This window comes from Mastomys coucha, unplaced genomic scaffold, assembly GCF_008632895.1.
Source record: "Mastomys coucha isolate ucsf_1 unplaced genomic scaffold, UCSF_Mcou_1 pScaffold15, whole genome shotgun sequence".
Classification (NCBI taxonomy): Eukaryota; Metazoa; Chordata; class Mammalia; order Rodentia; family Muridae; genus Mastomys; species Mastomys coucha.
Genome location: NW_022196897.1, coordinates 36,447,305 through 36,469,853, shown reverse-complemented (window position 1 = coordinate 36,469,853; position 22,549 = coordinate 36,447,305). Strand labels below are relative to the sequence as shown.

Sequence of the window (22,549 nt, the reverse complement as noted above, 5' to 3'; positions counted from 1 at the left end):
TCTTAATATCTTAATATGAAAATTAATATTACCAACATATCTTAATTGATTGAAATCCAAAAATATGAAGAATTACAAATTTGTTGATTGTCATCCAATCGTCTCTCTAATGTGGTAATTGGAGAAATAGGTCCAATATTGTATAATCTATATACACTTTCAGTTTGTTTGTGATAGTGTCTTGCTGTGTATAACATAAGGGTCTTGAAATCTTGCTTCTCCTATCTCAGCCTCTCTACTAGTAGTATTGTTTATTTCATGTTTTTATACTATACTATGGTATAGTTACAGAACAGCTTATATATTTCAAAAGTATTTATATACCCAAGGGAGACATAAACAGTTAACTTGGGAGGTGGCTTGTAGGAAAGAGAACAACAAAGAGTGAGACTGAATGCTTTGCTTGACATTTGTAGCTCTTGTATCAAGTTTGAAGAAGAGGACTTTATTAAGTTACTCTTCGTCTGTGATGAATGCTTTTCCAAATTATCACAGCTAATAAACCAGATTCTTACCCCCACCTAGTGTCTGTGCCACCCTCCAAGCAGAACCATTGCTCATTGAAACAGTTGGTGAATGACTTTATGGATAGACCATCTTAATACATGTACCATTTCAGAAATGAATGTAGCCTGTTCTCTGTGGGCTGAGAATAAAGTCACTCACTCAAGTCAAATAGCTTTGACCATAGCAGGAAGTCTGTATCTAAAAATCATGCCTACAGTTCATTCCTTAGCACAGCTGAACTGTCAACTCTCAGCTTAGCTACGATGGAGGTAAAATCCTTTGGTGATGTGAGGGTCATTGAAGTACAGCCTTATAATAATGAAATCCAAAGTCTAAAGGTTGTTCTTATTTTGGATTTGTACCACAGTAAGAGCCAAGATTTTAAACTCTACTAAATACAAAACAAGCAACCAAACAAATAGACTTCATTTAAAAAAATACTAGTAGTGATGTATTATTTTGAAATATACAATTAATATGTTTGGAGTTATTTAAAATTTATATTGAGAAAAATATATGTATTTTCAGTATTGCTGTAGAAAAGCATCTACATAAGACTGTTAAATTGATTGTTGTTTTATAGCAAACAACTTTTATAATACTCATTTTTATTGTTATAATATTTTATAAATGTTAAGGAATATGACAAAAAAGATATTTTTGGTATTGAACGGGGGGTCTCTGGGAGGAGTTGAGGTACAAAAGGGAAACAAGAATGTGATTTAATTCTAAAACAAAAAGTGCTTTATTTTATTAAAAAAAAAAAGAACTGGGTATGTTTAATAAAGTTTGGCATTACCAAAATCGAGGTACAAAGAACAAGTCACACGCTCACACAAGAAGTGCTGCCCCCCCGCCCCCAAACAAAATTCTCCTGGGGCAAGCCTTCATCAGGCTCAGGCCAAGAAAAAATCCAGGCAGGCCTGGGGGGTCTGGGGAAGGTAAGGTTAGGCTTTTGGATTTGGGGATGGGGGGTGGACCTTGGTGGGATGCATAGAGAAGAGGGTGAGAAATTCTGGGAGACTAAAAAAAACGAGTCCATGTAAGGCTGGCCAAAACAACAACAACAACATCATCAACAACAACCAAACAAATCAAAACCACAGTTTAAGGAAGCTTTAGTAAAATCTGAAAACCTATGTGTATGGGATTAACCTAGTATGTACCATGTAGCTCCTGAGTGCTCCTTCTCTACACCTGTCGGCTGCTGACACAGTGAACTCTCATAGTTAGATCACAGAACAGCAAGCATGAGCTCCTCCAAAAGTGTTGCTTCAATCTAGTGTGAGACTTGATTGTTAAAAACAAAGCTAACCAAGAAAAAAATGTAGGTTAATATTGATGTAGAACTCATTCTGCTGCCAATAAAAGCTCTAAGTTTAAATCCTAGCAAAAATTCTGTTACGTGGTAACATGTGATTTCCTCATAGAAATTATATGATTACTAAAAGGACAAGAAACTGTTAAGATTTATTCAATAAATTATGAATTCAGACTGTGAAATCATTAGTGGGCTTTGAAGGCTCAGCAGAAAATAAAAAGTTTATTTCCTGAAATGCACATTTGCCAATTCTTAGTAAGCTACTAAATATCACAAGGGATTAAATAATTTATTATAAAATATACTAGAGAAAAAAATGCTTCTGGATGAAAGTTCCATTACACTTACATTAACCAAGCCAAACAGGGGATTAGGATGAACTAAGTGAGTGTCTTGTGTGTCTTTTGAAACAGCAATCCATTATATATCTTCTAACTGCATTCACTTAAAATATCTTGAATTCATGTTATGTTTAATATAAAGTAATCCATGTGGGTCAAAAATATGCTATAAATAACCTTTTCCTGAAGGGTGGAAAGTATTAGTTACCATTAAAGTTTTATTTCATAATTGCATTGATTTGAATAAAAAGTACAGAACAATTTCTACGGCTTCATTTTGTAAAATGAATGTTTTCTTCTTGCACATATGGAACATTAAGGCCTATTATGATAAGAAAGCCTTTGACTTGCAGTGGGGCATATTCACATTTAAAAAATGTGTTCCAAGTTATTTCAGAAATTCAAACTTGCAAAAAAGCTACAAGAACCAGACAAGGGACTATCATTCCCTTTATTCAGTACTTAGAAATACTAACATTTTGCCCATTTTTTTCCTGGCCAGAAATGAATCTATTCTATTACCTATCTATCCCCCATCCATCCATCCATCCATCCATCCATCCATCCATCCATCCATCATCCATCTACCCATCTATCATTCTTCCACCTACCCATCCATCCATCTATCCACCCATCCACCCACTTTGTTCTTCTGAAATCCTGGAGATAAACTGAGTAACAATACCAACTTACTTTGCACAGTGTATTTCTCCTTTCTGAGAATTTGGAGATTCTTTCACAAGCCCTTAATACAGCCCATAGCCCAAACACTAATGGTCCTAATAGTGCTCTTTATAGCATGTCAATTTCCTTTAAACCCCAGGACCTGGATCCAGTCGGTCATTATATGTTACATATAACTTTTAAGTATCTTTCATTTCATTTAAAATGGAATGCCTTCCTTAGTGTTTCTTGATCTTTTCATTTTTGAACAGAAGAGAATTAATTTGTTAAATATGTCTTATGTTGAGTTGGACATTTCCTCATGATTATATTTAGAATTGCATTTTGGTGGAAATACTATGGAGCCACTGCTTTTCAATGTCTTATATCAGGGGGCACATCAACTATAACTTCATGCATTTATTTCTTTGCGACCTGAACACGCAGCTCACAGATTGGCTAGAATATTGGCTAGCAAGCCACAGGGATCCCCATGCTTGTGCCTCTCCAGTTATGGTACTATAGGTTCTTAATGCCATGCTGGGCTGTTTACACAGGTCCTGGGGACAGAACTCAGTTCTCCATGCTTGCATGACAAGTACTTTACTGACTGGGACATCTCTCCAGTGTGTACTGTCAATTTGATTCTATATGCTTGCTTTTACATTTTTCAATTTCTGAAATGTAATTTTACAAACATTCAGCAATTCTTTGGTTCTTCCAATGTCAAGTTACTAGCTCTTTTATAGTAAGTTGTGAGAAAATATTTTAAAACATATAAAATTAGTTAAACAATTTACTGAGTAATTTTAACATCCAATGATTTTTTAACTGAATTGTCCCCTTTGTTAGCTGCCATAATAATAGAAGAATATTTATTTATCTTTACACATGGAGAACCTCCATTCCCCTCCTTTTTTGGTGATGCTGGATAACCAAATCCAGAGCCCTGTGCATATCTGGCCATTGCAGGACCACCAAGCTGCATCCCCAGCCTTCTTCATATTCGTTTGAACTCATGACTATTGCTTTGCATTATTATCATTACTATTATTTTGATGGTCCTATTAACTTTGTATTTGTCTGGGGGAAATCTTGTGAGGTGACTCCTATATTCAAATGACTTTCTTTAAACAGCAAGCAAAAATGAAACATATGCAAGTAATAAAACTCTTCTTTCATTATTTACTTTAATAGAATATGCAGCTATCTCTGAATGGATTCTAGAAGACTATGTCAGAAAAATTACTATACTAATGATTCTTAAATGAATGATGGAAAACAATAGTTTTGCAATTTGAAAAAACTGTTTCTTACTATGTCCTTACACTTGAAGGGTGTTATATGTATCTAAAAATTATTCACAATGTTAAGAATATTTTACCTAGAACTCATATGGACTAACATTTTAAACTTGTCTTAGATTTAGCCCATTTCCTAATCTAGGAGCCAGCTCCAATTGATAACCATTTGCAAATGAAAGGTTTGTTTTCTCCAACAAAGTCTCACTAGTTATACAAGCCTCATGTATGCAAAGTGCCCTGCAGTAGATGATCAACATAAATGATATTTTTGGAGGTAATTTTTTTTAACCTTATAGGTCTTTTGCTTATGTACTGCCATTCTGGTTTGGTGCTTTTATGGGATTTCTGTTTGTGCGAATGTATATCTAGGCATCTATAAGTGTTTCTTGGGCCTGTTCTTTTAAAAAATTTTTCCTATTTTTTAAATTTCATTTTATTATTACTTTTTAGATGACTGCCTGTTTTTTAATAATAGAGAAAGAAAGGGTTTGGATTTGGGTGGATGAGAATGTAGGGATTATCTGGGAGGAGCTAGGGAACAGGAAACTGTAATTAGATATATTGTATGAAAGGAAAACCTATTTTCAAAAAAGTAAAAAAAAAAAAAAAATAGAAAATTTCCAAAATCATAATAGCTTCATTAGAAAAGATTCAATTAAACATGGAATTGGCACAAGATAATTTCAAGTTAAGACTCTTGTCCTAATGGATTATAGTAGTGTTTGGTCTTTAAATCTTTGTCCTTTTCTTTCTCTCAACAGATAGATTAAAATTACTGAATTACAACATTGCAGAATCAGAAGTCCTGTGTTTTCCAGGCTATATTCTGATGATCACTTAATATATGTGACAAAGACATGTGGAAACACAGAAAACTTTTATAAATGAACATGTATAGTAGTAAAACATGCATATAATTCTCTAAATATGAGTAAAGAACTGGAGAATAGGTTTTCCTCCATCATTTATTTATTTGGTTTTGTTTGTATGTTCATGTGTGCACATGCATAACGCACGAGCGGGAACAGAGAACAATGTGCAGGGCTTGATTTTTCTCCCACCATGTTAGTTCTTGTATTGAACTCAGGTTGTCAGACTTGGTGCAAACAGCTCTACCTGAACCATCTTGGGAACAAATTACCTTTACAATGTAAAAGAAAGCTAATGGCAGGGTTAGTTAAGCACACCTCTGGTGTGGTTGTGAGATAATTTCTAGAGAGAATGAACTAAGCAGAAGACTGTTCATCTGATGTGGGCAGCACTATATCAGTAGCTGGCACTCCTGAGGGAATCCTGCTAGTATAGGCATTTGCTCTGCTTCCTACTCAGTACAAAGTGAATAGCTCTTTCCACCATGTCCTCTCTGTCAGGATGCTTTGCTTCACCACAGGCCCAAAAGCAAGAGAACTAGTGGACCAGGATGACTGTAAGTCAAAATATCCAACCCCCTTAAATCCATGAAGTACAATTGTGTTACCCAGATATTTTTAGGTATGTTCTTCCATTGGAGCATGGCTGACTTACTTCTCCCAACAGCTATTAAATTCCAATAGCTCCTAGACTAGGGGCTGGGACTTTATGTCGAATTCCTCTCTTCTAGCTAAGCTGTAGTCTCTTAGGCTTGCACAGGTCTTATGCATGTTGTCTTAACCACCATGAGTTGATTTATGCAGAGAATATTTCCTTGTTGTCTATCTCTTCTTACACTCTTTCTGCTCCCCTTTCTATGAAGATCCCTGAGCCTTGGAGGGAAGGAGTATGATACAGATGTCCCACTTAGGGCTGAGAATTCTGCAGTCTCTTATTCTGTACACCTTAGGAGGAGCTGCAGGAGATGGGTGAATATGATCAAAACATGGTATACTCATCCATATTCATTGCTGTTCTATTCATAATAGTCAAAGAAATTGGAACAGGCCAGATGTCCATCAACTGATAAATGTATAATGAAAACATAGTATTTTTATACAATGGAAAATTTTCTAACTGTTAAAAATGAAATTATAAAATTTGTAGGTAAATTGATGGACTTAGAAACAATCATATTTAGTCAGAAACCTAGAGCCAAAAAGACAAACCCTGCATGCTTTCTGTTAGACGTGGATGCTAGAGCTAGCTCTTACTCTGTAGATGTGGATGTCTCATTTAGAATACCCACCGAGGTTGGGTATCTAGTAAAGGCCCAGAGGACAGAAGAGGATCGCCTTTTTCTTCCTTTTTGTTTCTGTTTTTCGAGACAGGGTTTCTCTGTGTAGCCCTGGCTGTCCTGGAACTCACTCTGTAGACCAGGCTGGCCTCGAACTCTAAAGATCTTCCTGACTATCTCCCCCACTGCTGGTAATAAGAGGAAATAGATTATTAGATTATACTGTTATAAATGGGGGGCAAAAATCAGAACAAGATAATTAAATGGGGGGAGTGGATGAGAGGACATGGTAGAGGCTGAAATGTGGGGAGGGATAACTAATACTAATGACTTTTTGGAAAGCAACATGTAAACCTGCTTCCTAAAATATGTACATTTATAAAAGGGGTTTAAATGGAATTATCAAATAACACACACACACACAGAGACACACACAGAGAGAGAGACAGACAAACATAGAGAGAGAGAGGGAGGGAGGAAGGGAGGGAGAGAAGGAGGGAGAGAATGAGAATGGACAGTACTTGAACTAGGCATTATATGTTACCAAACAACACCTCCAGTTTTGGGTTACCTGGTAACCTGGTAACCTCCAGGAATGGGTTACATCTTTTTGAGTTATTGGCCAAAAAGTGACCGACCACAAAAAGTTACAGACTATTTCTGGTGCTATTGGTTACCCTCTACAAATTAACAGTAAGAACCTTAGTGCTGAAGAGACCACATACTTATGTCATAGAACATGTAGAAAGCTAGCTGGTACTCAACTGAAAGTTCACCCCTACTGGCTCATCTCCACAGTAATGGAAAATACAATAGACACTACAGGACAGGAAAAGCAGACCTCAGTCTGACCCAGCTACAAACCTTGTGATCTACAATAATGAACTATCTCTAGGATAGGCTCATTGGGACAACAGTGGCACAAGTGTTCTGAGAGTGTAGTCCACACCCGACACTGTTAATGAGGCTAAGTCTCAGCACCGATGATGACTATATAGGTGATGGGCTTTACGGTTTATCTGTCAGACTCTCAAGTAGACCCCATGCTCAGAAGTGGTTGGCCAACACAGATCAGACCCATGCTTTTTAGTGTTGGTATTTTGTTTTGTTTTGTTGGGAGAAAAGGAACATGAAGTTTGATAGGTAGGGATATGAGGGAGGATCTGGGAAGATTTGAAGGAGAAGAAAGAATACATTCAAAATATACTGCATAAGAGTCTCAAAGAATAAACAAACTTTAAAATGCAGATTATATGACATTCTCAAAGAATTAATAAAAATATCTTTCTCAGATGAGAAAAGTTAATTTAAACTATCGATGGATACAGGAATGACTCCACCCTGAGGACTATCTTTCTTGGCACCAGAAGGTGCCATACACACTTCCAAAGTAGAAAGGCAATCAACAGTCCTACCCAACTATGAAGACCATGAACCACTACAACCACCATTGCATGCTAAGCTTAAGGGTGCAGTAATGGGATACCTGCCTTGGTGGTAACCAACAGATATATAATTGGCCTTAAAACTCACTCAACAAGAGGGAAAACATACCTGGTGGATCTCAGAAGAGAACAGCCAGCCACCACTTGGCAAAATCCCTAACAACAATATAAGCATTTGTCCTTATATCCACAGATAAGTGTGGCTCTCCCTCCTCATCAAGGAAACTTCTCTTTGCAATGGACAGAGACCATCACAGAAAACTATCCCTAATCAAAGTGCAGAGTTGTAGACCACTGTCTCAGAGGACACAGTTTCAAAAAAATTCCTGAACCTAACACTCAGGAAATATTGCAGAAGATAGGATGGAAACTATCTAAGAGTCAGAGGAACAGTGAGTTTGCTGTGAGATTGTTATCTCTTAGTAATTAATGTCAGAAGTTACTTATACCCATAAAGTCTCAGTAACATGACTGCTTAAAGATGAGCTGAGCAAGGACACTGCCAATGGACATGTCATAGTGGATGGGGAAAACCCAGGAGGCCCCAGCTCTACAAAAGAACTATAGGCAATTACAGAATGCTGGGAGCAGGAGGAACAATATTCCCAGGAAAGAGAGCAACAGGTGGTTATACAATACCGAATGGTCATCCCTGAAAACATCATATAGAATGAGCAGGTTATATTTAGGAATATATATGTATATATGTATACATGTATGAATGTTAAAAAATGCATGTTAAATTTATGAAAAAGAGGCCATGGATAAGAAAAAAAGAGCAAGAAGGGTTAGGAGGGAAAAGAGGAAAGGGAGAAATGATGTAATTCTATTGTATTCTCAAAACCCCATTATTTGTCCTCCTTTAACCTGTGCTGTCAGGTGCTTTGTCACATTGATGGGAAACTGAGTAACACATGGAATTGCATTCCGATTTGTCTGACTATAATGTGAGCCCTTTGTTGTTACAGCCTTGACCTATGCCAAGTACAGTAGTTATAGGGGGGATATATTGGACAATTTTGCACAGTGGGTGAATTCAGAGTATCCTACTGTTTGAAAATGCCCTTTAAAAACCAGTTTTCAATATTGCTAGAAAAAAAAATCAGAGCTAGATTTCCTACTTAACTGTCGGAAGTCTCCACCCTGTCGTCCACATACACTCCCATTACACAAGCCCGTATCCCACATCTCACACCCTGTATGCCCTCCTTCCAAGCTCCTTTCTTAGGTTTGTTAGCTGTCTGGGACTATGTCTAGCTTGTGCTTATCCAACTGCATTTCTTATTTTTGATTCCTTTTGTACTTGAGACTTGAATCACTGTACTGGATTTCTGGTTTAAAGCTGTCTCATTCTGGTAGTCTGCCCTGGAATTTTGTGGCTTTTTCTGGTTGTGTAAAGAAACCAATCAATTAGTTTGGTGAGCTAGTTTACCAACAAAAACTAGATGAAACCACAGATCTGATCTTTAGCAAGCCTATTATTTAGCAAGCAAGCTATTATTTTAATATCTCTGCAGGAACTTGTGGTGTAGTTCTATTTCTTCTGTTTTTAAAATTTTCTGTATAAGGAGTAAATAAGCAAAAGCCTTTCAGCAGTATGAGTCTCTACCTGTGTCGCCATCTTAACACAGTCTAAGCTCTTCTTTTGTTGGGTTGCTTTTTACACAAAAGCATTAAAGAAACAGCACTGGCAAGGCAGCTTAGAAAACACAGAACCAGGAGTAGTACTTTCCAGTAATCTGAAGTATAACACAATTAACCTAGCCTGATCAATTTTATAATGTAGCTGGTGGATAATATATGTCCTTAACAATGCCTTCTCTAATGAAGGAAATCAGATTAATTTCTTTTTTAGATATGAAAGTTAACTGCAAGACTGTAATTCTAATTATAAGGTAAAGAATAGAAGAAAATATATTCAGTCTTATCTAGTTTGATCTAAAAATAAACTATGAATGAATACTGACCAAGACATCCCAGCTATAACATAAAAACACTGCTTTTTCATTTGATTATTTAAAAATGCTTTCAAGAATATTTTAACAGCAACCTTGAAAATGATTACATATAGCTGGAGAACTTCTAAAACACCACAGAATTAAGCAGCATGCTCCCTAGAATTCTAGCATGAAAAACTAGGGTTTCTGCAGTAAGTATCAGCAACACAGCACACACCCTGCCTTCACTTTCAATATCTAGGTCACACGACTACTCTGAATACTGTGAATAGAGAGAAAAAAGCAGGAGGATTTCTAGAGAGCCACCAAGAAACCATAATGACATTCAAAGAATGGAAGAACAGCACAACATGGTTTTTAAAATATAAAGGCCCATGTAGAATAAAAAGACAAAACCTTAAATATGAAATTCTTTATTATGTAAACAGAATAAAGCCTTTGAGAAGTGTTATTTACTTAATAAAATGTCTTTTGTCTCCCCCACTCTTTCAGATGTGTGTGTATGTTTGTGTGTGTGCTTATACATGCATGCTGAACAGCCAGAGCAGACAAAAAGGTCATACACTGAAAATAAACACATTGATAATCAAAAAGCACATGTAATTTTTGGAGAAATCTTGTAGCAGTTAGGAGCAACCAGAAACTATATTTTCCATTTACAAGAAAGGCAAAGGAATATGATACTAATGATCTCTAGAATTATTTTTTATTTGCAAGAAATCTTTGAATGTTTATATTTTAATTATGAAAAATATATAATGCTATAGAAATTTCTTAATAGTTCTATTGTTAGATATATTTGAGTCTAAATAATCCATTTTTATTATTTTACTTGAAATCTATAGAATATATTGTTATAGATTTAAAATGTCTTGTTTCCAAATGGTATGAGAAAGATAAAAAATAAATATATTCTTCAGCAGAAGACAGATCCTTAAGAACCTATAACAATTAACATAACTTTTATATGTGTTAAGTTATTATTTTTATTTTAATTAGATTGTAATTATATCATTTTCCCTTTCCCTTTCCTCTGTACTGTCTGACTACTTCTATCCCTTCTCAATTTTATGGCCTCTTTTCTTATTTTTAAGGGAGATAGAAATGAAAACAACTGTCTGGACTTACAGTTTTCTTAGCCTATGTGAAAAAGACCCTTTCACTTTGCAAGCATAACAATTAAAAGGAGTAACATTAAAAATTACTGAATATGTAGAAAAAGAACTTCACATTATCAAAAATATCTCCAGACCAATACATGGAATCACTTTAATGAACACCATAATGAAGCACACAAAGCAACTTCTTGACACACAAAAAAATCAGCAAAATACCAGAACACTTATCATCCTACTATGCTAGCTTATGTTGCCACATTTTTACCCATAATAAACTTGGTGAAATTTAATTGGTCTGGCTATTTTCCTGCTTAAAACCTTTGTGACTTTATCTAAGTATAGAATGTAGAGGGCTGGAGAGATGGCTTAGCCATTAAAGAGTAGGCTCACAATCAAAAATATAAGAATGTAGAATACATATTTTTATTTCTGTCAGAACACAATAAAATAACATTACAGGGATTAAAAAATAAGTAAGGTACCCACAAGTGGAGGATGGGCCAACAAAAGATGAGAAATTTCAACAAATTAATACGAGCTGAAAAAGAGAATTGCCAGAAAATCTTGGCCCAGAGTAGCTGGGAGGATTATTCTATGGAAGCTCAGGGAAATTCAGGGCTTAGAGATGACTGATAAGAGGGAAGTGAGAGAGGGCAGCACTGAAAATGGGAGAGCAACTGAACATGTGTAGGAAAAGGTACTTCTATTCACTGAGGCAAACCACAGAAGTATCTACCGTGTAAGAGATGAGTATTCGACTAACAAACATGTTTGAGACGCAGCACTGAGGTGTATGCTCCACTTCCTGCAGTCTCTAATTCCTTTGCCCAAGAATCTCAAATCTCCCTTCGAATACTACAAGGTGAATGATTTGTTATCTGAAATACTGGAACTAAGTTAAAAGATGTTAGATGAGTAGCAATTGTTTCTCTTCAACACACTCTTTTAAAGTAAAATGACTATTAAGATTATAAAAACGTTAGTATTAGTTTTATAAATTGCCAAGTTTTTAGACAGTGTTTCACAAAAAGAACCAAAAGTAGCATTTTAAAATGTGTTCTTTCCTTTTTTGAGTAAGGATATACACAACCCTATTTTTGTCTCCTCCAGTTAAGCCCAACTGGCAAAATCTAATATTAAACTCAGACACATTTCTCATGAGAATAGATTTCAAACATCTACAATTTTGAAAATTTGATTATTCATAGATTTGTAGTTACATTGCAGAAGATACAAAATTTACAGAGGAAAAAAAAAATCTGTGTTTCAGTAGTGCCAACTAGGACATGAGGGGAGGAAAAGCCCAGGGTGACGCTGGGTAGCCAAAGGATGCCATCACTTGTGCACCTTCAGCAGGAGAGAAGGCAAGAAAGATGTGAGATGCATGCAGCATCAGGAACATACAGATTAGAACCCCTATTACCCTGCCCCACCAGTCCCCAAGGGGCACGCCCAGCTGAGATGTGAACTACCCCCTGAGTTCTACTGTCCAGCCCAAGACTGCCCACTGGAAGTCTGCTGCACAGGAACATCTAAAAACAATCAGATCGCTAAATGCCAGACTAAGAACACAATCAACAAAAGCTGGGGTAATATGGCACCTTCAGAGCACAGCTATCCTATAACAGCAAGCCTTGGACATCCTAATAAAACCAAAATGCACAAAAATGATCTTAAATCCAACCTTATAAAGATGATCAAGGCCTTTAGACAAATAAAACCCTAAAAGAAGCACTGGTGAATACAACTAAACAAGTGAAGAAAATGAATAAAACTGTTCAAAACCTGAAAATGGAAATAGAAGCAATAAAGAAAACAAACTGAGGGAGTCCAGGAGAAGGAACAGCTAGGGAACGGAACAGGAACAACTTATGTAAGCATCACTCACAGAATACAAGGGATACAAGAGGGAATCTCAGGTGCAGAAGCTATAGTAGAAGAAACGAATATCAGTCAAAGAAAATGTTAAACCTACAAAATTCATGACACAAAATGTCCAGGAAATCTGAGATACTATGAAAAGACTTAACCAAAGAATTAGAGGAATAGAAGAAGGTAAAGAGTTCTACTTCCAATGAGCAGAAAATATTTTCAACAAAATCATAGAAGAAAATTTTCCCTAATTTCAGGAAATAGATGCCTATAAACATACAAGAAGCTTACAGAATACCAATTATATTGTACGAGATTAGAAAATCCTCTCACCAGATAATAATCAATACATAAAATCTATAGAACAAAAATATTAAAAGGGAAAAAGGCCAAGTAACATACAAAGACCTATCAAAATCACACCAGACTTCTCAATAGAGACTCTAAAAGTTAAAAGGGTCTGGTAAAATATCTTGCAACCTCTAAAAAAGCCCACAGGTCCTAAACTAGACTACTATACTCATCAAAACTCTTAATCAACAGAGATGGAGAAAACAAGCTATTACAAGAAAAAAATTAAACAGTATCTATCCAAACATCCAGCCTTACACAAAACACTAAAAGGAAAACTCCAAGCCAAGGAGATAAACTATACCCAAGAAAACATGGGACATAAATAATTTCACATTCGAGTGGTGGCGGCACACGCCTCTAATCCCAGCACTTGGGAGGCAGAGGCAGGCGGATTTCTGAGTTCGAGGCCAGGCCAGCCTGGTCTACAGAGTGAGTTCCAGGACAGCCAGGGCTATACAGAGAAACCCTGTCTCGAAAAAACAAAAAACATTCACATCAGCAAAAACAAAATAAGCACACACACACTAACACCACCAACATCAAACTAACAGTAATTAACAATAGCCATTAGTATCTTTTCAACATCAATGGGTATAAAAATACACAGGTTAGCAGAATGAATGCAAAACAGGACCATCATTCTGCTCATACAAGAAACATACCTCAGTAACAAAGATAGATATTATCTTGGAAAAAAGTGCTGAAAAAAATTTTCAAGCAAATGGACCAAAGAAACAGGCTGCAGTAGCCATTCTATTATCTAATAAAATAGACTTTCAATAAAAAGGAATCATAGGAAGATGGAGAAGGACACTTTATACTCAGCAAGGGAAAAATCCACCAAGATGAGATATCAATTATAAACATATTATGTCCCATGCATGCATACCCACATTCTTTTTTTTCACTTCTGAAGGAATTTCTTTCTTATTTCCATTTAAAGTCCCTCTCCTTCCTTGTGTTTCAGTCTGTGAATGGCTTATGGTTGAATTTCACATTAAGTTTCCATTGGAAGGCCGATAGAGGAAGCCTCATTACATACAAAAGCATAACCCAAATCTCTCCATGTCTGAGAAGTCCATCCTCTTTCTTGGGGTGTTTGTTATATGCTTGAAATGCCCTGATGCTCCTCATTTTCTGTGGTTGCTGATTTGGCATTAGTGGTGTGACACTGTCAAGGCCACAATGGCTGAAAGTGGCACCAACATGCTGCAGCCAGAGAAGCAAGTGGCCAACACATGTGTGAACAGAAGACTGCCTTAGCTCAGAGCTTCACAGGAAGGCCACTCTGCCTGGCAAGCTTCTCTTGGTCAGGGTCTCCCATGGAGCCTACGAGGCACTTACATAGCATATTTCTGTGTCCTCTCTTTCTAGTTTGCTGTACTTCTCTCTGTTGGCCTTGTAAGTGTGGGATATTTCTGGCACCAGTGGGTGATCAGGGTTGGAGTTTGTATTAGTCAGGGTTCTCTAGAGTCACAGAACTTATGGTAGTTTCTATATAGTAAAGGAATTTATTGATGACTTACAGTCAGTAGTTCTACTCCCAACAAAGGTCAGCAGCAGCTGTGAATGGAAGTCAAGGATCTAGTAGTTGCTCAGTCCTCAGGCAAGCAGGCAAAGAAGAGAGAGAGAGAGCCTTCCTTCTTCCAATGTCCTTATATAGGTCTCCAGCAAAAGGTGTGGCCCAGATTAAAGGTGTGTGCTACCGCACCTTTAATCCCAGATGACCTTGAATTCGGAGATCTTCCTGTCTTAATCTTCTGGGATTCATACACTATGCCTCAAGATCTCCATGCCAAGATCCAGGTCAGAAACTTGTATCTCTCAGCCTCCAGATTAGGATCACAGGTGAGCCTTCCAATTCTGGATTGTAGTTCATTCCAGATATAGTCAAGCTGACAACCAGAAAGAGCCACTACAGGGTTGCAGAACACAGAGCAGATGGACAGGAGAACTTTGGACACAGTCAGTGCTGGGACCACTGTGACCTCAGGATGTCCAGACAAATGCTGCCATTGCTGCTGATATTAGGGTGATAGCTGTTGGTAGTGAAACCAACCTTTAGGGGCTTGAAAGGATAACCTGTAGGAAAGTGGATGGTCAGGAAGAAGACACTTCCTTGGTAAGGACTGTTATTCCTGCCCATGATGGTGGCCTGTCAGTGGAACAAGTAATCACATACAGGCCCTGTAGAACACTGAGCAGAAGGATTCCTCAGTAGTTAGTCAGTTACTTCTGGATCCATTTCAGAGCCATCCTCCCACTGCTCAGGTCCCACCAGCCCCTCTGGGCAGCCTGAGGTGGCTGCCTGGGCTGCAGTACTGCACATTGGGAGCAGCAGTCTACCATGTACCCACATTCATAAAAGAAACATTAGTAAAGCTTAAATCACACATCAAACTCTACACATTAACAGTAGGAGACTTCAACACCCCAAGGGATGGGTCATCCAAACTAAAGGGAGAAATGACAACATAAACAGAAGATATGAATCAAATGGAACTAACGTAAATCTATAGAATATTTTACCCAAACACAAAAGACTATGCCTTCTTCTCATCACCACATGAAATCTTCTATTAATTGATCATATACTCAGTCACAAAGCAAGCATCAACAGGTATAAGAAAATTGAAATAATTTCTTGTATCCTATCAGATAACTACGGATTAAGGCTGAAATTCAACAACAAAAAGAAAGCCTACAAACTCATGGGAACTAAACAACTTTCTACTCACTGGGTCAGGGAAGAAACAAAGAAAGAAATTAAAGACTTTCTAGAATTCAATGGAAACGAAGGTACAACATACCCATATTTATGGCACACAATGAAAGCAGTGCTAAGAAAGTTCAAAGGACTAAGTGCCTTCATAAAGACATTGGAGAGTTCTCATACTTGCAATTTAGAAGTACACCTGAAAGCTCTAGGAAAAAAAGAAGAAGCAAACACACACAAGAGGAGTGAGTAGGCAGCAGGAAACAACCGAACTCAGGGCTGAAATCAATAAATTAGAAACAAGGAGAACAATATAAAGAATCAACAAAACCAAGAGCTGGTTCTTTAAGAAAAACAAACATGATATATATACACTTACCTAAACTAACTAAAAAGGAGAAGAGAGAGTATCCAAATAAACAAAATCAGAAATGAAAAGGGGGAAATAAAAACAAACACTGAGGAAGTTTAATAATCATCAGATCTTACTTAAAAAACCTGTGCTCCACAAAATTTAAAAAACTAAATGAAATGGATGATTTTCTACATAGATACCACTTAGTAAAGTTAAATCAAGATTATGTAATTGAACTAAATAGTCCTATAACAGCTAAGAAAATAAAAGCAGTAATTAAAAGTCAACCAAAGACAGATGGGTTTAGTGCAGAATTCTACCAGACATTCAAAGAAGAGCTAATATCAATACTGTTCAATCTATTACACAAAATAGAAACAGAGGGAACATTGCCAAACTTATTCTATGAGGCCACAGTCACACTGATACCTAAATCACTCAAAGACCCAAAAAAAGGATTTTCAGAATAATTTACCTTATGAACACTGAAGGAAAACACAATAAAATACTCACAAACCAAACCCAAACTGAATCTATCAAAAACATCATCCACCATGATCAACTAGGCTTCATCCCAGGGACACAGGTTCAATGCATTTCCATCAAAATTTCAATACAATTCTTTATAGACTTTGAGAGAAAAATTCTCAACTTCATATGGAAAAACAAACAAACAAAAACTCAGGATAACTAAAACAATCCTTCACAATAAAAGAACTACTGGAGGGATCCCCATCCCTGATTTCAACTTATACTGCAGAGAAAGAGTAATTAAAAATGTGTGGTATTGGCATAAAAATAGACAGATTGATCAATGGAATCAAATTGAAGACCCAGAAATAAATGCACATACCAACGGACACTTGAAGTTTGACAGGTCCAAAACTATACAATGGAAAAAAAATCTGCAAAAAATGGTGCTGGTCTAACTGGATGTCTACATGTAGAAGAATGCAAATAGAACCATATCTACCACTCTGCACAAAACTCAAGTCCAAGTCGATCAAAGACATCAATGTAAAATTGTATACACTAAATATAATAGAAGAGAAAACGGGGAACCGCCTTGAACTTATTGGCACAAGAGACAAATTCCTGAACAGAACACCCATAGCTCAGGCACTAAGATCAACAATTAACAAATAGGACCTCATGAAACTGAAAATCTTTTGCAAGGCTAAGGGTACCATCAATAGGACAAAACAGCAGCTTACAGAATGGGAAAAGATCTTCCCAACCTTGTATCTGATACAAGACTAATATCCACAATATATAACAAACTCAAGAAATTAGGCATCAATAACTCAATTAAAAAATAGCTCTGAGGGCCAGCAGAAAGAATGGAAACAGGCAACCTTGGGAGGTAGGAGGTGGGAGGACCCTCTAGAATATACCAGAGACCCAGGAGATGAGAGACTCTCAGGACTCAAAGGGAGGGACCTTAGATGAAATGCCCTACAGTGGGGAGAGTCCACCTCCAGTAGAAAGACAGGGTATCAAGTGGAGGGATGGGGTTGTCATCCCACAGTCAAAAATTCTGACCTAGAATTGCTCCTGTCTGAAAGAACTGCAGGGACAAAAGATGGAGGAGAGCCTCGGGAAAAGGAGGTTCAGTAACAGGCCCAAATTGGGATCCAGTTCAACAGGAGGCTCCAAGGCCTGATACTATTATTGATGCTATGGTGTGCTTACAAATAGGAGCCTAGCAAGACTGCCCTCTGAGAGGCCCAACAAGCAGCTGAAAGAGTCAGATGCAGATATTTACACCCATCCAATGGACAGAAGCCGTGGACCCCTGTGGTTGAATCAGAGAAAAGCTGGATGAAGCTGAGGAGGAGGGCGAACTCATAGGAAGACCAGAATTCTCAACTAACCTGGACCCCTGAGAACTCTCAGACACTGAGCCACCAACCAGGTAGCATACCAGCTTATATGAGGCCACCAACACATATACACCAGAGGACTGCATGGTCTGGCTTCAGTGAGAGAAGATGCACCTAATCCTCGAGAAACTTGAGGACTAGGGAGTGGGGAGGTCTGGTGGGATGGGAGGTGAAGAGGGTGGAGACATCCTCTTGGAGATGGGGGAGGGGGAGGAGGTATGGGATGAGTACAGTTAGAGGATGGACCAGGAGAGGGATAAAGAGTGGACTGTAAAAAAGATTAAAGAGTAATAGAAAAAAAAAAACAAAACAAAATGAAAAAACCAAAAACACCAAAAATGGGGTACAGAGCTAAGTTGAGAATTCTCAATAGAGAAATCTCTACTGGCTGAGAAGCACTTAAAGAAATGTTTAATATCCTTAGTCATCAGGAAAATGCAAACCAAAATAACCCTGAGATTCCACATAACACCAGTCAGAATGGCTAAGATTAAAAACTCAGGTGACAGCAGATGCTGGTGAGGATGCGGAGAAAGAGGAACACTCTTCCATTGTTGGTGGGATGGAAAGCTGGTACAACTACTATAGAAATTAGTCTGGCAGTTCCTCAGGAAATTGGACATAGTACTGACTGAGGACCCAGCTAGACCACTTCTGGGCATATACCCCAAAGATTCTTCAACATATAACAAGGATACATGTTCTACTATGTTCATAGCAGCCTTTACATTTACACAATGGAGTACTACTGAGCTATTAAAAACAATGGCTTCATGAAATTTCTTAGGCAAATGGAAGGAACTAGAAAATATCCTGAGTGAGGTAACCCAATCACAAAAGCATACACATGGTGTATACTCACTGATAAGTGGATATTAGCCCAAAAGCTTGGAATACCCAAGATACAATTCCCAGACCACATGAAGCTCAAGAAGAAGGAAGACCAAAGTGTAGGTGCTTTGGTCCTTCTTAGAAGGGAAACAAAATATTCAAAGAAGCAAATACAGAGACAAAGTGTGGAGCAAAGACTGAAGGAAAGGTCATCCAGAGAATGCCCCTGGGGATCCTTCCCATATACAGTCAACAAACCCAGACACTATTGTGGATGCTGGGAGTGCATGGTGACAGGAGCCTGAGATAGCTGTCTCCTGAGAGCTTGACAAATAAGGAGGCGGATGCTCACAGCCAACCATTGGACTGAGCACAGGGTCCCCAACTGAGGAGTTAGAGAAAGGACTGAAGCATCTGCAACCCCATAGGAAAAAACAATATCATATCCACCAGAACCCCTAGGGGTCCCAGGGACTAAGTTACTAACCAAGGAGTACACATGGAGAGACCCATGGCTCCAGCCACATATGTAGCAGAGTACCACCTTGGAGTGCATCAATGGGAGGAGAGGCCCTTGGTCCTGTGACGGGGAATTCAAGGACAGGGAGGCATGAGTGGGTGGGCATGTGGGGGAATACCCTCATAGAAGCAGAGGGAAGCAGAAAGATAGGAGTTTCGGGAGGGGGGATGGGAAAGGGTATAACATTTGAAATGTAAACAAAGAAAATATCCAATTAAAAAAAGAAGAAATGTTCAAAGTCCTTAGTCATTAGGGAAATGACAATCAAAAGAACTCTGAGATTCTGTCTTACAACAGTCACAATGGACAAGATCAACAACTCAAGTGACAGCACATACTGGAGAGGATGTAGAGCAAAGGCTAGTCCTCCATTGCTGTTGGTAGTGTAATCTTGTACAACCACTTTGGGGGACATCAACCAATCCACAAAACCTTTAACACCAAATTGTTCCTGCCTACAAGTTGCACAGAGAGAAAGATGGAGCAGAGATTTAGGGAATGGTCAATGAATGACTGCCACAACTTGAGACCTATCCCATGTGAGAGCCAACTCCTGATAGCATTAATGATACTCTGCTATGCTTGCAGACAGTTATGCTTAGCATAACTGTCTTCTGAGAGGCTTCATCTAACAGTGAATTGAAACAAATTCAGAGATCCACAGCTAAACATCAAGTGGAGCTCCGAGAATCTTGTGGAAAGGTGGGCAAGACAACTGGGCAAGCAAGAAGGGTCAGGGACACCACAATGTGTACAGAGTAAACTAACCTGGGCCCATAGGGACTCGCAGAGACTGAACCACCAACCAAAGAACATGTACCTAGCCCTCCTACACACTTGTAGCATATGTGTAGCTTGCTCTTCATATGGGTGACTGAACAATTAGAGTAGGGGCTGTCTCTGACTCTGTTGCCTGCCATCAGATTCCCTTCCTACTTGGACAGCCTAGTTGGACCTCAGTGGGAGAGGACGTACTTATTCTGGTGGGACTGAATGACCCAAAGCAGGGTGGTATACAAGGGGGGAGGGATTCCCTTTCTCTGAGGAGAATGGGAGAGGGTAATGGGGGAAGGTATTTGTAAGTGTGGGATTTGGACGAGAGGAAGGAGGGAGTCTGTGATTGGGATACAGAGTAAGTAAATAAATTTAAGAAAAAAAAAGGAAGATGCAAGAGCATTTCATATAATGGACAGTTGTAAAATACTGTAATGAATGAAGCAAAACTGCAAGAAAAACAAACCAAAAAAAAAAAAAACAAAAAAAAAAACCAGGTAGAAAGTCTAAGAAAACTGAAAAATGATGTCTTAATCAGGGTTTCTATTCCTGCACAAAACATCATGACCAACAAGCAAGTTGGGGAGGAAAGGGTTTATTCAGCTTACACTTCCACATTGCTGTTCATCACCACAGGAAGTCAGGACAGGAACTCACACAGGGCAGGAATGTGGAGGCAGAAGCTGATGCAGAAGCAACAGAGGAATGCTGCTTACTGGATTACTTCCCCCGGCTCACACAGCCTTCTTTCCTTTCTTTCTTTCTTTCTTTCTTTCTTTCTTTCTTTCTTTCTTTCTTTCTTTCTTTCTTTCTTTCTTTCTTTCTTTGTTCTTTCTTCCTTCCTTCCTTCCTTCCTTCCTTCCTTCCTTCCTTCTTTCTTTCTTTCATTTTTTTTTATATTAAGTCTCCGTAGAGACTGTCAAAAATTGCCAATGCCGACTATATTTCAAGTCGTCAAGGCGGGGTATTGGGAAAAGTTTTCAATTAGCAATAATCGAAACTCAGATAAACCTCACTGGCACTGCTCAAAGCTTAGCTTGCTTTCTTATGGAAGCCAGGACTACCAGCCCAGGGACGGCACCACCCACAATGGGCCCTCCACCCTTGACACTAATTGAGAAAAAGCCTTACAGCTAGATCTCATGGAGGCATTTCCTCAAGGGAGGCTCCTTTCTCTGTGATAACTCCAGCTTGTGTCAAGTTGACACACAAAACCAGCCAGTAGAGATGACATGAGTAAAGATATAAAAGACTACTTGGCATTATGATCATCAGCGAAAATACTAATTGCTTAGTGGCAATTCTTTCAGCCACTGAAACAATGGCAATGGTGGAAAATTATAAGTGAAAATGAAGGAAGGGAAGTCTAAAGAACTGTATGTACCTGGGAAATTTGACCTGGAGTAAACAGCAATTGTGAGGTTATTTTTTAAATCATGTATATACGAGAGTGCTAGGAGGGTGGTTTAGGGGAAAAGAGCATCTGGTACTTAGGTTCGTTTCTCAGAACCTACATGATGGCTCACATCCAACACTATAGTTCCAGGAAATCTGATATGCTCTTCTGACCTTGGAAAGCACCAGATACACATGCGTTGTTTAAGCACATTGTTGCAGGTAAAAGAGTCACATAAAAAATACAAATAATCACATAAAATAAAAGAATTATGTGGATACTTAATTATGGTTTTAATAGATACATAAGTAATATTGCTTATAGAAATACCAAAATAAGATAGGCAAGGGCAGAAGCATAGAAAGTGAAGAGCTGAGGGATAAGTAGGATATACCTAGAACTTAGTGACAGAGGGGACAATCATAAAACAGTGTGTATAGTTAATGGGACAAAACCTGTTGATACCTGGAGGCAAGGAGCTAGATGTGAAGAGATTATGGAAAACTGCAGCTGTGTTATGGTAGCTGTGTTTTCAGCTGGGCCAGAATGCTCTTTTGTGGGTAAACATTCTTGAAGGTGCAGCTAGGCTGCTCAGAAACTAAGGTATCAGGACACTTTCCAGTTGCCACATATAGTCAATAATAAAGGGCCCATCAGAACTGTAGTAACATTTGTATTGTAGGTTAAATCAATCCCTCACCTTGTAGAAGGATCAAGGAGGAAAATATTCAAAAATAGAGATCTAGTCTTCCATGATCTAAGAGGGAGAAACACTCAATGTGCTGGTTTGAATAGGTATGGCCCCTATAGACTCATGTGTTTGAAGGCTTGGTCCATAATGGCCTTATTGTAGTAGGTGTGTCACTGTGGAGGCAGGCTCTGAGGTCTTATATATGCTGAAGCTACATCCAGTGTCACACAGTTTCATCCTGCTGCCTATGGGTCAAGATGCAGAACTCTTGGCTACTAGAGCACACTGTCTGCCTGCCCATTGCCATATTCTCTGCCCTGATCATAATAGACTAAACCTCTGAACCTTAAGCCA

The 22,549-nt window shown here is 38.3% G+C and overlaps 1 protein-coding gene and 2 pseudogenes across 9 annotated transcripts in view; all 3 read right to left on the bottom strand.

The window, feature by feature from the left end:
- Positions 1-22,549, bottom strand: part of Mbd5 (methyl-CpG binding domain protein 5) — a 367,270-nt gene that overhangs the window by 111,788 nt on the left and 232,933 nt on the right. The gene's annotated exons all lie outside the window — the stretch shown is intronic.
- Positions 13,978-15,866, bottom strand: LOC116091638 (annotated as a pseudogene).
- LOC116092612 lies at positions 21,013-21,141 on the bottom strand (annotated as a pseudogene).